The sequence below is a fragment of the Micropterus salmoides genome, unplaced genomic scaffold (genome assembly GCF_014851395.1).
Source record: "Micropterus salmoides isolate LMB-PRFRI ecotype aquatic unplaced genomic scaffold, ASM1485139v1 Ms_hic_scaffold_13, whole genome shotgun sequence".
Lineage (NCBI taxonomy): Eukaryota > Metazoa > Chordata > Actinopteri > Centrarchiformes > Centrarchidae > Micropterus > Micropterus salmoides.
The window spans coordinates 28,598,374-28,619,221 of NW_024040374.1; the positions used below are offsets into that span (position 1 = coordinate 28,598,374).

Here is a 20,848-nt window from a genome sequence, read left to right on the forward strand (position 1 = left end):
AATACGATGTACTGTAAGCCTGTGTTTTATTGTTTTCAGAGATGCAGCTGCAAAATGTGCAAGAAATTGCAAAGGGGTTTTCATTTTTGATAAAGCAAAGGTAATCTAACAAGTTACTTTTTTCAGTATGTAAGGCTGTAAAAGTGGTTACTTTTTAATTGCATCTTAAAATGTAACAAGTTACTTTTAAAAGTAATGTTACCCAACACTGATCTAGGCCCTTTTGAAGCTTGCAGCTTACCAAAGTGTTTTGGTACCTCAGTGCCAAATTACTGTGGTAGATTTACTGTACAACTGTTTTGTGGTAAGCTACAAAATAATATCTCCAAACCTCCGCAAATTCAAACAAAATGATCTATTAACAGGTGCAGCATAGGCTAATTGCAGTGCTTAAGTGGAGAGATGCTTCATTCCCCCAGCATCTGGCAGAATATGATCTGTGATATCTGAGATACTTTATGTTGCATAAAGATGAATAACACTATAATCCTACATCCTCATTATACTGTACATCAATCTCAATCTAGTCATCCAAGGCACACGGACCCGGCCAAACTACAGTACAGTAAAGGACAGAAGAGCTCTACATACACGTTTCTTAGCTTTGAATATTGACGATTGATTGTGTTAACATTCATGGAAGTGGACCCTGGTTCTCATAGGACTCTGTGTCAGGCTTAATCAGCAACAGACGAGACTTTAGGACCAAAAGATAACATGGACAAGACAGCCAGATCCTGATCCAGCCCAACAGACTCAACATCAACATCTCATCATCTTCCCAATCCCACCACCCCTGCCCAGCTGTGAGGTCAAGTCACATTCACGATTCATACAACTTAAACGATTATTTTGGTTAAGTAAGATTTTTACACTGGGTATAAAAGGTTTAAAATAGGATTTCAAAATTTGAAACTAGGAGCTGAATGTTTGTAAATATCTGTTTGTATTGTAATATTTGTTACTCAAAAGTCTCAAAAAATAATGTTTTTTGATTCAACACTCCTGTTACAGATTAAAATCTGCCCTTTCAGCTTTGCATGCTGGGATCTGTGTTTTAACAGGGGAAAGATCTCAAACTCTGAAAGAAAAACAAAAGAGTTCAAAACAATCTGAACCAGACAGGGTCCCACCCACTGACCCTCCAGCAGCTTGTTGTGCTCTGTGGTTCACACACACATACACCGTAGATTAGGAGATGTTACTGTGTTGTAACAGGGCTCATCGGGCCTTTTTGACAGCTGGCACATCTGAGGCATATACACAAAGCATCAGAAATCGATCAGGCTTTATTTAGACAATAACATCCATTAAAAGATGCTTGTTATTGGCCACTATCCAGTCCCCGGCAGATCAGCTCGGGGAAAGGACTACATGGCCACAATCAAACTAAAAAGTGCCTTAAACCTTGCTCTTGTAAAGGCAAAGTGAGGGCTGTCTTCAGTGAAGTCGGCGGACTTTCGAAGTGACAGGTATCAGAACTGGCAACTGTGACTAACGGCACAGCTATAAAAACCACATGTAACAGTTTTCAGAAGATTCTGTGGTTTTAGCTGTGAAAGTGAGAAGTTAGACGGAGTTACACAGCTGGAAAAAAAGTCTTATTTAAGACTTATTTAGATCACAAACCTTCATTACCACTTTCACAGGAAGTTACATGACTTGAGCGGGAGTTTGCTCAAGCCAGTTTAGTTTGATACTCTTCCACTTACTGGTTACCATGACCAAAGTATATATAGCTAAACATAATGGTATTAAAATAGAAAATTGACGCTCGACAACATCAGTACCTGGTAAAACATTTTAAAAAGTATTCATACTGCATACACCTTGTAATACCATTGTAACCCTATAATAATTTCACATGATATCAGCCTTATTGTGCCAAATAGATCAAATACTAGTGTTACAAATAGTAGCAACAGCCTGGCAAAAATTTCTGAAGAAAATGACATGTGCCTGCTGCTGAACATCTGAGGTTAAAACATTTGAAAAAGATGAAATGCTGATAAGAGCTAAAGTGGGAGTGGCAGTCAAAATGCATTTACTGTAGTGAACTGCTGAAAGAAGTTGCAGTTTAGGTGGAAGCACTGAATAAAGTTGGAGTATCAATCGAAGTCAAGGTGCTGAAAAGAGTTGAAGACTTAGCTAAAGTTCAAACACTGAAAGGAGTTGAAATTATCAACGTGTAAGTGAGAAAGTGAGCTTGAAGAGTAATCACTGTAATCAGATGAACTAGTGAATTAGGTTAAACAATAAGATTTGAAAGCAGTGGAATTGTGATTTAAAGAGTAGCATGAACGCAGTTGAAATGTCGGTTGAAAAGTAAGAAGAGTAAGGTTAAATCAGTTGAAATGTTAGTTAACATGTAAGTGGGGAAGATGGTTAAAATTCCAGTTCAAGTGGGAGCATTAGAGACCATTTAAATTCAAATTTACTTTGCAATATCCCTGCACAGTTCACGGCCATAGTTCCCCACAGTGTGACTCAACACTCGTGATTGACATGCACCTTAATCTACCTCTTTTTCTCCTAAGCACTCTCAGTTAAATGTTTATTTTTCCAGTTATGCCTTTTCGGGGGATTAGCACTAGATATAAACAGACTGATTCTAACCGCAACACTGGATAGGGCATAACAAGAACATGTGCAAGAGGAATTTATTTCTGTAAAAAGATATTAATGATAACCTTTTGTTATTTTACACTGCCTTAAAAAACATTTAGACTCGACTGTGGTCTTTCAGGTAAGGGACAGGAAGTGAACATAGTAAATCCAAATTAAGAGGCCAGAGACTGTAAAGATATCACTTTTAATTTAGTATACAGTGTGAGGTTCAGGACGTGATGTCACTAGACACTTTTCATATTCTTTGACAGGCCCCTTTTGGACTATAACCTCGTCTATGATTTACGTACTAATGTCTCTTCAGAGATGTATTCCCGACAAGTGTGGTAATAATGAAGGTGATTAAAAGTCTTAGTTTCTTTTTCACACCTTTCACCAGACCACAAGCTATTTTCAAGTTCAACCACATCATATTTTACAGAAAGAAACCATTCACTTTGTCGAAATCATGCAGACTACTGGTTGTCTTGCAGGTCTTGAAAATTATCTGTCTGACCCAGTTATTTTCAAGTAACAAAACTAACTAAATACTAAAAAGCAATAGCAAAAACAATAGTGAAATTTGATTAAACAAAAATTACACAAATTTTGGGTAGTCTGAGTAGGACTTCTGGAGCAAGAACAGAAACAAGGCTGTAATAATTTGTAATGCAGTAATTTCTAATGTGTGTACTTTCACATTATGAAACTTCACCCTCACGTAGGCTGATGTCATATTGTCACATATTTTGTTTTAGTGATGCTGTATCTGGGATTACTCCACCAACATAATTATTTTCTCTGAGAAGATGACCAAAAAAAACATGAAAACCTGAAGAATGTATGTACTGTTATCAGTATCAGGCACTAAAAATACTGACACAATTATGGTTGCAACTGTTTCATCTATAAAATGTCCAAAACCTAAATATACTCAGTTAACTATCACATAAGACAAAAACAAGCATAAAATCCTCACAAAAAAGGAGAATGTTTTGTATTTTTTCTTAAAACTGAAATAATAATCATCAAAATAGTTGTTGATTATCTTTCTTTTTAAATCATAAATCAATTTAGGTTTAGTTTAAACATACTTTACTCAGGACGTAAAACTGAGAAGTGGACCATGAAGTAGGACCCTCCCTGCTAGGTGCATAAATCAATACCGTCTCCTGCTATCTTACTACAGATAAAGGCCTCAGTGCTGAAAGAATGCACTTTGTTGCCTTCCGTACCGTGGCACTGAGCCAAGATTTGGGTACAGGAAGTGATGTCAGTCTGTGCCAGTTAGGGACAAATCTGATATTCCCACAAAGCCATTTCCGAAAATAAACAAACAGAACCTTCCCCCTGTATGTGTACACACAACCTCACATGTCTAGTTCCCAGTATCTCTCAGAAAGCAGGCTAACTGTGTTTCTCCAGATGCATAAGAAAGTTAAAGCAGTGAAGATTACCTTACACATGTCAACACATGCTTCATAAAACAATGCCATAATCCCCTACATGAAAAAAACAATGGAGCCGTGGAAGACAATAATAAAACTTAATGTATTTTGAATAAGCTTGTCCAGTAATGCAAAAGATACAATAAGGCCAAGTTATCAACAATAAATACAAAGTAGCACAAAGGGACCTCTTTGTTTCAATATATCTCCTCCTTACCTAAAATATTCCAGTTCCCATATGAACTACAGATTAAATGAATCCCCTGGTCTCCTTTTTTATACTGCAGGGTATGCTTCCCATGCACCATGAACCATGCAAACCAGTTTAGGGAACGTAATATTCTGCCCACTTTTGTTTTCCTTAGGGGCTTTGGACTAAAGATTCACTAGCTCGGCAGTGTTGACATTAGCCCAGCCCACTCACCCCTGAATCTTGAGGCACTACTACAGGAAGTGAGTAAAGCCCTTCATAAGGGTAGTGTAAGTTCACTTCATTGGCCTGCCTATGAAAAGGATTTATCTCTGGACTGTAAAATTGGGGGCATAAGAGGAGAAAGCTGAAACAGGATGAAGGAAGGAGGGCTGGGGTGAGCCTGAACTCCATTAGGGAAGTTGTAAACTCCCCCATCAAAGTGTGATATCCTGTAAACCTGTCTGAAACTCAGTATCACCCGAACTCTCTTTATTGGTAGATTCGTCTACCATAATCTTGTCAGCTGGCACATAATTGAAAAAACTGGTAAAAGATAGGACTTCCAATGGATTATAGTTTATCTATGCAGGAGATGTGGCACAAGTATATAGATGCAGGCAAAGCTTTTTCAGTTGTTAAGTATGGTAACAGGTGTTCAGACAATAGAAATGTATGTGGATGTAAAAACCTCAGTGAAAGTGCTGAGTACAATACACCAGTAAATATGCATCTTTCTCATTTGTAAGGGAGTAGGTTTGGCAGGGGGCGAAATAAAGGGAAAAAGTGAATGTTCTCTCCAAATTACGAAGAAATCTCTTATCATACTTTCCACTTTGATGATAGCATAACAAAAACATGACTACAGCCATGCTAGCAGTTCTGTGAGGATGTACTTAGCTAAAAGCTAATGTCACCATGCTAACATGCTTACAATGATACAGATATTTAGCAGGTAATATTTATTATATTACCACACCTTATTTTAGCCTGCATACAAACATTTGCTAAGTAGCAATAATCACTAAGTACAGCTTAGGTTGATGGGAATGTTATTAGTTTAGCAGGTAATTGATTGTTAACCAAAGTAATTGACATTTTTGAATATTTGAAAAGTTAAAGGGTCAAAGCTATTACAATTTATCCTGAGGGGGGCATGAATATACCAGATTTCATGGCAATCCATCCAAAAGTTGTTGAGTTAAAACCACACATTTCATGGTGGTGCTTAAGGAAAAGCCAGGTTTTCATTACATTGTCATCCCTAGAGATGGCTACAAATTATAAATGCTACATAAATTGCTACGTTATTTAACAGGCTAAATGTAGTTTTTTTTAATGAAAGGAATCACTTCAGGTAAACTAACATTACAAGCATGCAAAGCATGTGAAACATGTTGTGATTTTGTGCTTTAGTTGGCCCAAGATAACATTAGATCGTTGGCTAACTCTGAGCAGACTTTGCGTACATTATCCGGTGCAAAATATTGCAGTTGTGTGGCTTTCCACATTACTTCACCAGCTAACGTGACCCATATTACTATCCTCAAACAGAAACTAACCATCAGAGGCAATTTGGGGTTCAGTATCTTGCCCAAGGATACTTCGACATACAGCCTGGAGGAGCCGGTGATTGAACTATCGCCCTTCCAATTAACGGGCAACCCGCTCAACCTGCTGAGCCACAGTACAAAGCAAACGTGGAGCTTTTACTAGTCTTTAGTGATGCAAGGCAGGACAGACAGCAGACTGCTAACATAACATTAACACAGATCTACTGCTGTTTGCTTTGTAACATTTAATTTAGAGTTATTGTTGTTTTACCAATACTCAGGTACATTTACATTTATTCATTTAGCTGATGCTTTTTATCCAAAGCAACTTACAATTGCTGTACATGTCAGAGGTTGCGCGCCTCTGGAGTGTCTTGCTCAGGGACACAATGGTGGATGTCTCATAGTGGGAATCGAAGCCAGGTTTCCCACACCAAAGGAAAGCATCTTATCTATGCACCATCACCACCCTTTCCGCTAGTTCATTAGGTACATTAGTTCAACCTCAAGCTGATAAAAGTATTACTGTAACATTGCAGTGGGAGTTTACCAGAGTTTCCAGGACTTTGTGTGAAGCTGATGAGCGTTTCCTTAATAGTGAACTGACACTTTATGATGATGATTATGAACATTTACTATCGTATCTTTGATTGGTGATGAAGTTTATATTTTCAGGAGATTATTAACTAAAGTGATGGGGGGTTTTTTTGTATTTCCCCCCTCTCTAAAAAAACATGCTGATGAGTAGTGTCTGCAGTTTTCCTCTCTCTCAAGAATAAGACTTAGAAGCGTAAGCCAGAGCATAAACATAACATAAACATTTTGATGAAACTCAGAACTTATCTTATCTGTATTTAGGAATCTGAACAGGAGAAGGACACTGTTTCGAGAGATTTCAGTGAGAACTGAAAGTATAAAATTGTGTGTTTGTGGGGAAAGGGGAGTATACTTTAAATTTTCTGCTTTGTTTCATTACCCCTGTTTTTCAACAGGTAATGGTAGTAGGTTTATTTATAAAGGACTTATCTAAAACTATATTACAACACTGATAAGGATACAGCAGTTCATATATTATGTGCAATAAAAGGTAGGTAACACACTTTCCGTTACTGACAGTGAGCCTGGTTATTATTCATCAGCCCTGACAGATAAAGTGGGCACCTGTTGGTAAACCATCACCATTAGTTGGAAAAAAAAAAAAGACTTATTACAAGCAGCATACGAAGCCACAGGCAAGCACAGTAGATGGAAGTAGGTACATTTCTCTCTCTTTCTAAATGCAGACATAAATCAGAGGGCTTTGAAGAGATGGATGACAAGGCTTATTCCCTGGGGAACACAGGAGCCACTGTGTAAAGTGAGACAGCTGGGAGAAACCAAGCATGTGTGCATACGACTAAAGACTTTACTGGCTGTGTTACCACTGTATGTCTTTACTGATGGGTGCTGACATGTGCTGTCTGGACCTATAATATCAAAGAACAGAAAAGTTGTCCGCGTAGTCATGAAACAAGAACTGGCTGTTCACCTCACTGGTCTAATATCAGTATACTAAACCAGTACAGTTAAGAGTATAAATATTACCCTACAGATGTAGACAACTAGTTAAGAATGTAAAATCTGAAATACATTTCTTCATAATTCTTAGGGGAGCACACATCCTGAGAAGAAACAAAAGTGAAGACTTGGTGGGTAATAACAGAAGGTGTGTAAAATGCTGCAGTAACACTAGCATTATACAGTGTTTATGTGGGAAGGCTTCAACCGGACATGACTTTGTTGAGACACCACAAGTGGACTATGTCAACCATCAGCTTACTTTGCACATTGCAGTATTTAGCGATACTAAAAGTACCTGAGCAGAAGTGCCTTTTCTGGTTCAACGGGGCAATGGCAAGAAATGTCTGTCCGGCAGCTCCAAGGGCATCAATCATAGATGCCTGCAAAAGCTATGTTCTCATGAGCAGCCACTTCATCTATATTCACTAAGATCCAAACCCAGTAAGGTCTACAGGGAGGTGTGCCCTAGGGTCACTTGTCTACTTAATATCAGTCTCATTTCCTTTGTGTTGGATCATCTGCCTTGTCAGAAATCTTCTACGTACGGAACAGTTTTTAATATCATCCACCAGCAGTGATGGAAAATGCATATGGCAGACCGGTTGGGGTAAAAGGTCAGTTTAAAGCTTGAAGGACACTTATTGAGTTACTAGGTTCAAGTCTGGAAATTCTAAAAGCTGACAGAATGTAAAGAGGTTTGGTAACATGTTGTGGAGCCTACATAATACATAATGCACTTACATTTGAAACTCTATCACGCCAAACTTTATCTACGTCATGTCTTAAATGGATGATCTGGGTATCAAAAAGAGTCACATTTTGCCGCATCTGTTCTAAATCTAAAACAAAATTGACGTACACTGACAAACATACCCTTCCACAACCAGGAAAAATCAATATAAGTCTGGATCTGCTGATTTGTTAGGAGCACGAGATAAGGATTTTGCTGAATCAATAATTTCAAGCACATTCAGTGCACTGATGATTTTTTTTTACATTAATCAAGTAGCAGCCCAAAAATATGTCTTTGATCCTGTGATATTTTACAAAAACATCATCACTCAGATGTGATAATAGGGGCCTTTGAGAAGCAGCAGGTTGCCATCAACAGAAAGCCAAGAGCGAAACAATGCTGGACCTTTGTGCCAGTGTGTGAACCCAGTGTGAAGGAGCCAGAGAGGTGAGAAAGGGCAACGCAGACAGCGATCTCACACAAGCTGGAAGGGACTACATTCCTCCGGGGTTCTTCATCTTCAGGAAAGGGAGGGCAAAAAAGAAGAATGACTTGTCAAATGCCTTGCTGCTCGTGTATTAACATGTACAAAGGACCCTGGTGGGGCCTCTTTACTGGACAGTTAAAAAACTGAAACACGGTGTGATGAATAATAGGTTTGCAACAGTCACAAGACATTTAATGAATAGAAATTAGAAGTAAGAAGTAAAATATACAAGAGTAGCAGATAATATACATGACGTTGAGGGAATGATACAAAACAACAACAAAGAGATTTATCATTATAAAATATACATTTTCATTGTCTAACTTACATCAAAATAGGTCTTGTCAACTGTCCCAAAACAACAAATAAGATGTTTTTGAAAAACGAAAACCGTTAGAAAGTATGACGACATACAGTACATGACCCCCAAAGCAACGTGTACGAGAGTTGGTAGGTACCAGTCCAGATACAGGCGTAACGGACCTTAAGTATGTTACGTAAGTTAAGTGACCCAAGTCGCATTTAACGTGGTAAACGCTGAGAAACGGTGGTAGTTTGTTATGGTTTAGGCAACAAAACCACTAGGTTAGGTTTCGTAAAAAGATTGTGGTTTGGGTTCAAATAAGTACATTACATAAGTCACGTGACGTAAGTAATCTAAGTCACGTGACGTAAGTAATCTAAGTCACGTGTCGTAAGTAATCTAAGTCACGTGTCGTAAGTAATCTAAGTCACGTGTCGTAAGTAATCTAAGTTACGTGTCGTAAGTAATCTAAGTGACGTGACGTAAGTAATCTAAATCACGTGTCGTAAGTAATCTAAGTTACGTGACGTAAGTAATCTAAGTCACGTGTCGTAAGTAATCTAAGTCACGTGTCGTAAGTAATCTAAGTCACGTGTCGTAAGTAATCTAAGTTACGTGTCGTAAGTAATCTAAGTGACGTGACGTAAGTAATCTAAATCACGTGTCGTAAGTAATCTAAGTTACGTGACGTAAGTAATCTAAGTCACGTGACGTAAGTAATCTAAGTTACGTGTCGTAAGTAATCTAAGTCACGTGACGTAAGTAATCTAAGTTACGTGACGTAAGTAATCTAAGTCACGTGTCATAAGTAATCTAAGTCACGTGTCGTAAGTAATCTAAGTAACATTACTTAACTTCAAACATGTCAATTTTGACTTTGTTTCATACAGTACTCAACCCTCTGTCTCCTGAGTGAAAGTTGTTAGTTTACTTGAAAAATCATCCAGCCCACCACACTTCTTACACTCACTTTGTCGCTTTTTATTCTATGTGACCTGACTTCTTCTGCCACTAGAGGTTGTGGCCTAATGAAAAAACATAAATATTGGTTATAATAATCAACCTATACGGCTGTTTAAAAAATGACAATAGGATTATATTCCAGCTAAAGAACATTTAAAGGGTATACAACTGCAGCTAATGGTAATTAGTTTACTCCACAGCTACTATTTCTATTAGATATCTGAAATTACACTTTGAAAAACAAGTGGAAAAGGAGAGCATTTCCAAATGTGTGTTTGTGAGCTAACCCAAATATCTGTTATTTAGGGCAAAGTAAAGGGCTTCTGTCATTTTTTGGACAGACAGTCCAATTTTCCAAAGGTCCATTCCAAAATTGGGACATGGTCTTTCAGAAGGACTCATCTGGTAGAAATGGAGTGGGGGAAGGTGAGGCCCCAGGAGGGGCACGTCTGATGAAAGAAACCACCTGGAAGCCTTCAGCAAGAATCCCATATTTGGATGTTTTTTGCAGATAAAAAGTCATGCACTCTGAAGTTGGCACCTTTGCAAATGATTAGGCAACTAAAGCTGTAATAAATTTACGCTGTTATAGCTGAAAAATAAAAAATACACCGCAACCATTATTATTATTATTATTATTATTATTAGCAAGACATATTTTTTCTTGCTGCTTCTGAAGGTAATTCAAATAGAGGGAGTCCACTTTCTTACAATTACTCTCTCTTTCTTCAATGAAGTCACACTCTTACACAGTTACTCTTACTCTCCCCAGCTCCTGTGGCTTTTTTTTCATAGGGCTGTGAAACACAATGGAAAACGCACGATCACCCCAGCTGTCTCCCATTACTGGCTTTGACCGAAATTATTTACACGCCTGCTTACTGGAACTATGGAGAGAGAGAGGGTAGGGGGCGGGATTCGGTTTACTCTTGCAGATTTGCGTAAGCGTCTTCTTAACAAGAGGCTGCCAAGATATGACGGACCAGGACGAAAATATGAGTCTATCTGTGAAGACATGTCTGCTAAAGTCCATTTAGGAGCTCCTTCTTGTGTGAGTTTGTGTAAGTGAGAGAGAGCGACAGACAGAGTTTGAGATTAAGAGCAAACAAATCAAAGCAAATATCCCACAATCTAACTTATACGCTGCTGTTAATTAAACTGGGTAATACTAGGGTGACCTTATTCAATAAGCAGTAGATATAAACAGACAGGGCCAGAATGGCTGCCTCCTCCTTGACAGCGTTGTTAAGATAAAGGCCTCACCATGGGGGACAGCAGACCTGTAATTAGACACACACGGGACTCCAGTTGCTATGTAAACATCCCAACCACTCTGCCTAGCAGCACACTGCCTCTGTCCTGCGCTCCTCCGGCTCCTCGAATGAATCACAGGGCAACATCTGGTTTAGCACGCTGGAAGGGACTTTGTCGGTTTGGCACACTGTGCGCGTGTGGAGTGTGTCAATTTGGACCAGACGACCCACGCCTGCGCCTGAATCTCTCCTCCCCCTGGCTACCCCACCTCTCAGATTACAGTGGTTGCACAATGCATTTTGGCAGGCCCCCTCTTGCTGGCCCTAAGAAAGCATTGTGGATATAAAGACAAACTTTTTTGCTCAACTTCGGGGGGTGAAAAAAACACATTACAACCACTTTTGGCATCACAGTGACTCTTGTCAGCCAAGAGTTTACAAAAAATGCAGACAGAGAGAAAGTTGTTTACTTTACTGTACGTATGGACTATCAATATGAGCACAATTTAATTCCTTTTTTCCACTTAATCTTATCAACCCCGTTGTAAGACTATGTGGTTCCACAATGAATAGCTGAAGACAGACTTGTACTAAGAGCTCCCTCATTCATCAAGCCATCCCATGTGTAAAATCAGGCTATAAGAGGAGAAAGTACTTCTGCAATCAATGATGCTGGTGTGTTTTTCAGTGAGCCACCAGCCGGGCATCGTGCCTCCAGCAACCAGCATCGGAGCTCGTTCTGGCAAGTGCCTCAAATCAAGGGGTGGGGGGTTTATAAACAGCTAAAACCAGAGTGAAGCAGCAGAGCAGAGACTTAAAATATGGACGTCAAGGTGATCTCAGTCTGACTTTTAAGAGTTATGGGAGGCCCACGTCCTGGCTTGCATTACGCTGAGAGAATACTCATTGCAGACTAATCTAAACATTATGTAAGAGCTCTACTGACAAGTTTAGAGGGAAGATGTGACTGTTTACACAGATGCTGCGAGATGATAGAAATGGACAGACAAAGAGAGAGTGAGGTGAAAGATAAGCTGAAGTGGTGAGTGATGGACTAAAATTATTTTTTATCATAAGTTAATTTGGCCTAATGTAGGCGAAAGAATTTCCTTTAATCTAAAAAATTTGTTTATTGGTCTGTCTTTTACCTGTAAAAAATCCACTGTTTGGATAACTCAAGAGCTTCTGAAGGTTTGTCCATAAATCAGCACTCACTGCCAGTTGACTTTAGAGGAAAGGGCATTTGGTTGTCTGTGAACTGTAAATATCTGTCCCTTGTGACACAGTACAACAATGTGCCGTGCCGTCTGAGGAAGAATTTAGGAAAACTTCATACGTGACTTCATTGTGTTAGAGATCCTGGCATTGTGGGAGAAATTAAGTTAGCTCTGCCCACAGCACATACTGACTACACTGCTATTGTTTGAGCAAAAGTCAGCTCTCTGGAGTGCGGTTCAAACCCCCAGAGATCTTTTGAAATAATAACCTATGATGGCAATTACACTGAAAAATGTGAACCACACTTTGGAGCGCTAGCTATATAGCGTGCCTCCTACTGGGTAATTATTCCTGTGCTACCACAGAAAAACAACATGGGATGCTGCAGATTAAAGCAGTGAGTTCAGGTCCAAAGACGTACATTGCGAAACCTGTCTCTATAAACAGGACATCTCACAATCTGAAAAAAAGAAAAGTGGAATGTAAACTAAATTCTCAGTGTGGTTCATGACAGATTGTTGCCAGCTTTACATATTTTTCTTTAAAATTTGTAGCTAAGTGTCAGACTTAGGTCAGTAAATTGAATATTTTGGTCAAGTTACCGAGCAATGAAAACCGCCACTGAATTTTTAAGCCAACGTGGACATTACTGTAGTGGCAGCTCCTCTAATTACATCTAGTGGCCAACTCCGCAACAACTTGGAACTTAACCCACTTCTGGCCAGTACAGATAAGACCACAACCCACCTTTTCACTAGAAACAGAACATCGACATTTATTTCTGCAGTGACAAATAAGAAATTAAATCAACCATGTAATAAACACTAATTTTTTAATAACTGTGTCATTCCTGTTGGGGAAAAAAATCTATTATACTATTTTATTAGAGCAGAGCCAAAGCAGCTGCCGTTGGATCTGACTGGCCAATGTTTGTACCACGCTCTTTGAATTTGCCTGAAATCTTGCATTTTCATTGCCATATCATACATGAAATTACTGATATATCATCTAGGGCTACAAACATTTTTGGTTCAGAGTGGAATGTATCCACAACTTTTACATAGCCATAAGATTTGCTACTTTCAGGTGCCCCAAAGTATGACCTGGTGATCCTCTGACTGTTCATCTAGTTATCATCAGCTCAAAATTTCAATTTGACTAATACTTTGGTTTAGGCTTCAGCTTTAGATGTCCTTTTGCTGTTTCCCAAATCCATACTAAATGTATACAGTATATGCTATATATTAATCTCTAAAAATAGTGTTTGATGTTTTCCTGGAGCTGTATCACCACTATAAACAATTCATTTCTTTTGTATTGCAGCTATGAGTGAAATACCTCAGTTTTCCTAGTTGAAAAACAATGTTTATCTACAGCACACTCAAAAATCAAACATTTTATAGTATACTTAGCCCCCTTTTTAAAGTGAATATACTACATACTCAAAACCTGTTCAGACTCAGTATGAAGTACTATATAGAATTGGGACACAGCTGATGTGTGTGCTGCTAATTAGCAAATGTTTGTCAAACATGCTAAACTAAGGTAGTGAACAGGGTAAACACATTATATACTTGTGCGTCATTCTGCAATTACACCGCCAACGTTACTTCAGCGTCCACTGTGTTGACTTTTGCCGGCCAAGCAGGCTAACTTCCGCTTTAGCTCTCCACTAACTTGAATGGGGTTAAAATTATATACGTGCAGCTGTTATTGAACGAATGGATCACATTCTGATAGAAAAACGAGTAATTTCTCTTGGGTTGTGACGCTCAAATATATTGATCTACCGTGTTACAGCCACTAGATTGGCTTAAAATTTACTTCAAAGGACGGCGCACTTCCTGTCGGCTCGGAGGCATTGCGGGCCTGCCCAGCTGACCAATCACAGTTCTTACGGTCCGCGTCGCCCCGACGTGTACTTACAATTTTGAGGAGGTGCACGTCAGGCTACAGCGAAGGCTACTGCACAGGGTATGGGGCTATGCGAAGGCTACGCCGTTGACTCCCTGTGGCAGAGGATGTCTCCAGGGGTCTAACGGTCCTATACCAGGTGTTGGATGCAAAGTGAGTTGAATAACTATTTAATGGAACAAAGGAGTAATACATTTGACATACATTTTTATGTGGATTGTTATTTGATGAGGTTATTCCATGTCATGAATCATTTTCCTATGACTTAGCAGAGTGAGTAAGCATTTGGTCATTGCCTCCTGCCGTCAGAAACAATCTCAGTAAATTTACAGAAATAAGTAGAGCAATCTCAAAGATAGAGGTGACTGTGACAAAGAAAGTCAGAAGTAGGGTGTCACAGGTAGAAGTCCCAGCACTACAAAACTGTTGCTCATATTCACAAGACCTTATTGGGAGAATAAAAGGTCAAAGTAACATGCACATTCCTCAAAGTGAGAGAGGTACAGCTTGTACTAAAAGGTTCATAAGGTGTAGGATGTGGTAGTAAGTGACATCATGCAGAGCCTTACATTAATATATTTGACTGATAACACACTTAATCTCCCTCTGTGTTTGGTTTGCCAGTTTCACGACTGTAAATTACTCAGTATTTGGCAGTATCTGAGTCTCATTCCAATCTATCTGACTGATGAATGTCGACCTGCTCAGTGTTTGTGTTCTGAGAGTGAACTTGTCAGCACTTTCTTAAATGTAAATCCCCCTTACTCACGAATCTGACAAGCACTGTCTAGAACGGCATGCTGGGAGGGACGGTGGAAAATCCCAGCGTATGGGCAAAGTTGTGATTGTTTAACAACACAGCACACAGGCAAGGCTTGGTGTCAATAGTCAATATCATTTATTCCTAATACCAGAGTATGCATGGGTTTGACTTTGGCTCCTACCAATAACATTTTAATTGTTATATGGGTCTTTCACGTGAGGCAAAGCAGTGAGAGTAACTTACCTGCAGATGCTAGGCAGCATATTGCTAGAAGTAACAAGGGAATGGGGGATCTTCTAGCCATTTTGTAATTATCCTGCAGCTTCCAGGATGAAGACGCCGGGTGCACAGGTCTTTCTCTTGCTTTTCACAAAGGTTTCCCTCTCTATGAAGCAGTCCACAGGACGTCAGCTTCAGGCCCCAGCTGCAAAGTGAACAAACGCAGAGAAAGTCAACCAGAAGAAGCATTGTGTTGCAGTGAGCATGGACAAACATCAGGGGACTGGGCTCTGCTTCATATACTCTGTGGGAGTAAGGAGATGAGACAAGAGAAGAAGCAGTTTGGAGAACTGGGGATTAATCCAGGAGGGTTAATCGGGGGTCATGCATGCTTCCAAAAGACCATGGTGCACACACCTTCCTGTGCCTATGGCCAGTCAAGAGTGTGTGTTTAACACCCAGCAAGCCAGTCAGCTTGCTGGGTGTTAAACACTTTGGAACATGCCACAGGTTATTAATGCACTTTAACTGAAAGCGTAAGGAAACACTGGATGCTCCACCTGGGTCTTGAGTAAGCAGCTTAGTACCACCACCGCTAATTAGCATGACCTCGCTTGCAGCTTTGACTTTAGTAATCTAACCTCAAACACTGACCACCATGACAGCTAAAAAGTCTTTGTACTAATATACACTAAGGATGTCCAAAATGTTCCTTAAGTTCCTTTTAACTGACCTAAAAGATAAATAAGTAAATAAAACAAATTGAACATTTAAACAATTAAGTGACATGTGACTTAAAATGTATTGCTGCTAAGAAACCAGTATATACTGGATCTCTTCTGTATTCTGTTTTAACTTGTGTACCTATTTGATCAGAGGTGTTATTTATTCTTGTGGGTACTGTAATTTGATCTGTGTGGGTGGGCACTAGAAGTCAACTGTTTATCTCTTCAATCCCAGTGGTCATATAGGCGGTTAACCAGCTGTGGAGGGCCAACATCATTAGCCATTGCTGAGTCCCATCTTTGGCTAGCACACTCCGTTATTCTGTATCATGATTCAAATGAGTGGGTGTCGTGAGTGCTGAGGCTACAGGACTACTCATTCCTGTGAGTTTTGACAAACTAGTCATTTGCTATCACCACAACTGGAACCATGAAAGAGACACAGCTAACACTAGCTGGACCCCCGCCTTTGTAGTTGGATGAACGCAACGTTGAGCGGATATAAGGCTGTGACATGTTCCGATCATGCTGCGTTTCTTAGCAGCACTGCCCCTCAGGTGTTAGTCAGCTGCTGCCATGGGAAAAACCCACCCAGAGGATTGACACCAAGATGCTGTTTCCGCAAAAATGTGCTGCACCTGCATTATCGTTTATATTTCCTTACACAAAAACATAGACTATATATATAAAAAGTAAAGAGTGTTGCACTTTTTTTTACAAATTTGACAGTAACTTCATTCTAGTGAAAGCAAAGTGATTACAACTCTTAGAACAAGGATGCAAGTTGCAGGAGTTTTTCTAAAAACAAAAAGTTAATTTTCTGTTTTTTGCACTGGAGCCAAATCCCATACAATCCCAATAGTTCACTTGCAGCTATTTAGAAAAGCTGTCCTGATCAAATTGACGTGACCTATTTTTCCATTTTTGTTGGTTGAACTAAAATAAAATAAAAACTGTTTAATCAGTATCCCAGAAATGTGTGTTGTTTTTTTAGAATTGTGACAATATATACTGAAAAATAAGTGTTGACTTCAATATAAGGGAATCACTGTTTCCTTAATTACTTCAAACACATCTTCAGCATGTACGCCAATATCGATATATGTGCAATAAGCAAATATCAGCTGATATATTGGCTCAGTCGATGTATCGCTCTAGCTCTGACAGGTATCATGTTGATGTTTGCCATTTATGAACCATTCTATAAAGACATCATTTGGATTGGACTGGATTGGTTGAATTTACAGGTCAGCAATTCTTGATTTTCAATTTGAAATAGAAATTAAACATGAATCTTCCAAAAGAAGATATTCTACTGGGTTGTTTGTTCAGTTTTCTTGGCTTGACTTCAAAACATTTTAATGTAAAGAGGCAAGACATCAGGTAGAATGATATCATTGCCATTGCATCAAAGCAGTGAGCTGTGAGGATCGAGGATCGGACTAGAGAAGCACAGGATTGTAGATCTAGGCCCATGTTTTTGAAAGGGTGAATCGAGGTTCAAAGGTTTAGTACCACTTTATTCTGGAGAATGATTTTAAACTAAACGTATTTGGCTCTGACTAATTCTAGTTTGTTAGAAGGTGTGTTTTGCAGCCACAACCAAAACATTTTTCTAGAAAGATGTGGTCCACAGACTAACTTGTGCAAACTGATTCTCTGAGTGATAGCAGTTGTCTAATTATCTAGACCATTTCATTAGGACAACAAAACTGTAACTATAACTTGTGTTGAATGTCAACCCCATGCGCCAGGCATTGCACTCACAGTTTAAAGGCAGCGTCTGTGACTATTAGAGTACCACGTACCACAACAGATGTGCTTCTATCTGACTCGTGGGGAACCATAGAGTGTGTATGGGAAGTGATGCACAAAGTAGGGTGCATCGCTCTGCAGCGCAAGCAGCTTGCACAGGACAAAAGGGCCTTTCACTGTGTGGCAGCAGCAGTCATTTTGGAAGACCATGACAAATATTACACTTTCAGCTAGTCAAGGAGAGCCAGTACACTCTGTTTGATTTGTGCCACTCCTTTACCTTCATCTCCTCACTGACAAAATGAAGGTTAGCTGTGTTGCAATACCTTCTGTTCTGTGCAAAGACCAGATCAAAGGAAAGCAACATTTGCAAGAAAGCAGTATCTTACTCTGTTGGTTGAAGATTAAAAAGTCTGACGTGAAAAGTGTTCTTATATTGAGAGATCACGTAGAATTTCATAAAGATTTCATCCCATTTGCAACTAACTGTTAAGAGTTAAATTCAGGGCAGCAGAGCTTTCCTCTTTCTAAATTGTTTTGGGCTGACTGTTCAGGTTTTACTCCAAAAGCTTCATGTCACGGTGCTGGTTTTGTTGCAGCAACAACTCAAATCACCTCATGTGACTTCTCTTCAACCCTGACCTGTCTAAGACGACCAACTATTTTACGCAAAGACGATCTGGAAAGTACATCAGAACATGCAGACCCCAGACTGAACGTACAGCACATTACTGAAACCAAGCTACATACTTGTGGTCACTTCGATGTTAAAGGCCTGCCTTATTTCTGTGTCATCACGTCTGCATACGCTGGGGTTAAGTGTTGTTTCCCTCCAGAGAGCATATACCATGTTCCCGTAATCACAAAGCCACACGTGAAGAGAGCAGAGTCAAAAAAGGCTGGGGCAGTGTCTGTGTTTGGCAGCCTACTGTATCTTGTGGTACCTGAGTAAGATGTTAAGATCTTACTAATCTGACACCAGTTTGCTTCAAAAGTCATCTCGACATTTGTGTGGTCATATAACCTGGTGAATGATCTTAAAACTTCTCCTCTTTCAGTGTAAATGTGTGTATCACAAAAGTACAGCTCTGACTAACCGATTGCAAGAACTTCTCACTGGCTTATTTCTTAGTACACAGAAACGCCATGAGGTACAGCATGCTGCAAGCATCCAGGACTGAGTTCAGACCCTGATACCTCTGCATTATGTGCACCCTTGCCAACTGAGTCACCGTGCAAATGGATCCTTCACACCTTTACCTGTGAGCAGAACAAACAACAAATCTCGTTTGCCATACTCATACTTCACTTATGTGACTATTAAATATTAGTTTTTATATCCAATTTCTTGATTTAGATCTGGTTGCAGCCCTTTATTAAATACAATTGATGTTTACTTCATAAACATTCAGTAAACATGCATTCATCAAACGTTAGTGTCAATTCCTGAGTGCAACACATAGTTAACATTATTAAGAGGTGCTAAATAATGAAACTCATCAACACTGCTGTTTCTCCAGGGTCCAAAACAATTACCAGCCCCATCCTCTGTCACAGCAATACCAATGCACAGCCTCTTAATTACAGACAATTCCCACCGTTGTGCAAATAAACAGATTCCTGATTGTGTTTTTATCTAAAATATTACACGCACTGCCTGTCGCGCTTCATCCCACAGGAGTACCTGGACTGTCAGCAACGCGGAGAGCACAGCTACAGTGTCACGCTGTTCTCCGTCTGAAGGGAACACCTCTGCAAGCGCTGGGTACACACTCGGTACCTGTCGTTCAAGTACATCTTCCATTTTCTAATTAAACAGAGCCAAAAAGGTAGAAACGTGGATGCCAACGTGAAGAATTCTTAGTTAACATCCTGAAGCTTCAAGAAGGAGAGGAAGAGTGTACATTAAGCTGCATGTCAACGAATTCAAGTAACGTTAGACAGATGTTTAGCTGGATTTACGGGCGGTTAAATGCACACAGCTAACTGGAAACGACTATTTTTTTTTACAGTATTCGCAGACACCGTGTAACGTTACAAAGACACGCTTTTGCTAAGACATACTCTTCTAAAAACAAGCCAAGCGGTTAACTTACAGTTCAAAGCGTTAGCTCCTGAACACGAGCGGACGTATTGCAGAGTCTCCAAAAAGTTGAAAGTCGCTCCGGTGGATGCGGATATCAAAGTCGTTCTCCTCGCGGCAGGACATTCACACCATTCCGTTGGCTTGGGGAAAGCAGCTGTGGACGAGGTTGGCGTGATATTTTACCAAAGCGTGGGCGAACAGTCCCTCTCGCTCAAAGTTAACAGTTTACTACTATCTCCCGTTTTACTGAGGGCTTCTTCTGGGGGCGGTGCTTAGAGGGAGGAGGCTGAGCTGTGCCCCAGATAGAGAGACGGGCTGCTGCAGAGCTTCCCAAAGCGGGGTGCACGGTCTCATCAGGAGTCCCTGCAAGAGTGTCAGGTGATCCTTCTGTCACTTTTCCTTATATACATTTTAGTCCAAAACTGAGAACCCATGACTGTGTGCTGAAATGCCTTGGCATCCATGGCCCATTTACAGTGCAGAAAGATGTGCAGTTCTATACAAAACATCAAATAAATCCTATTGTGTAGGTTCACCATAGATCTGTATCTCTATGGGGGTTCTTGATGCCAGATTATGGGAATGTCTGGCTAAGCAAGAGTCTTGTTACTAGTCGTGGGGCACTTGGCTCAGGTGAGCACTCAAGCATATATTGCTGCAGAAATAGGGCTTGAATATTTCAGAATCAGAAACAGCTTTATTGCCAAGTAGTTTTTACACATACAAGGTATTTGCTTTGGTGACTAGGTGCGTAACAATAGGCATAATACATATGAAATTGACAAAATATACTATATATTCTTATTCTTGTTGGGAAAAAGTTGGAAGATAATTCTAAATGGAAACAGTTTTCAGTTCAAGTAACAGGTAGCACTTAAAGCAACGTTATGCAGGATTACTTTGTGAGTATGATTTAGCGCCTCTACTGTTTCAAGTGTGTTTCAAGTGTCTTGAGTGTAATAAGGACAGCACATGTGCATTTGTTATGATTACATTACGATCAAAAACTAGCAAGTCAACAACTTTGCTAACGCGGCGAAACATCGAGCAAGTACAACAACACAAGACAT

General features: G+C 39.8%; 1 long non-coding RNA gene across 1 annotated transcript; it reads right to left on the reverse strand.

The window, feature by feature from the left end:
• Positions 1-14,239: 14,239 nt before the first annotated feature.
• Positions 14,240-20,057, reverse strand: LOC119901202. Its single transcript, XR_005444147.1, has 3 exons — positions 19,789-20,057; positions 15,237-15,417; positions 14,240-14,360 (listed from the first exon to the last, which is right to left on the reverse strand). It is a non-coding gene; the product is annotated as an uncharacterized LOC119901202 (long non-coding RNA).
• Between the last annotated feature and the right edge of the window lie 791 nt (positions 20,058-20,848).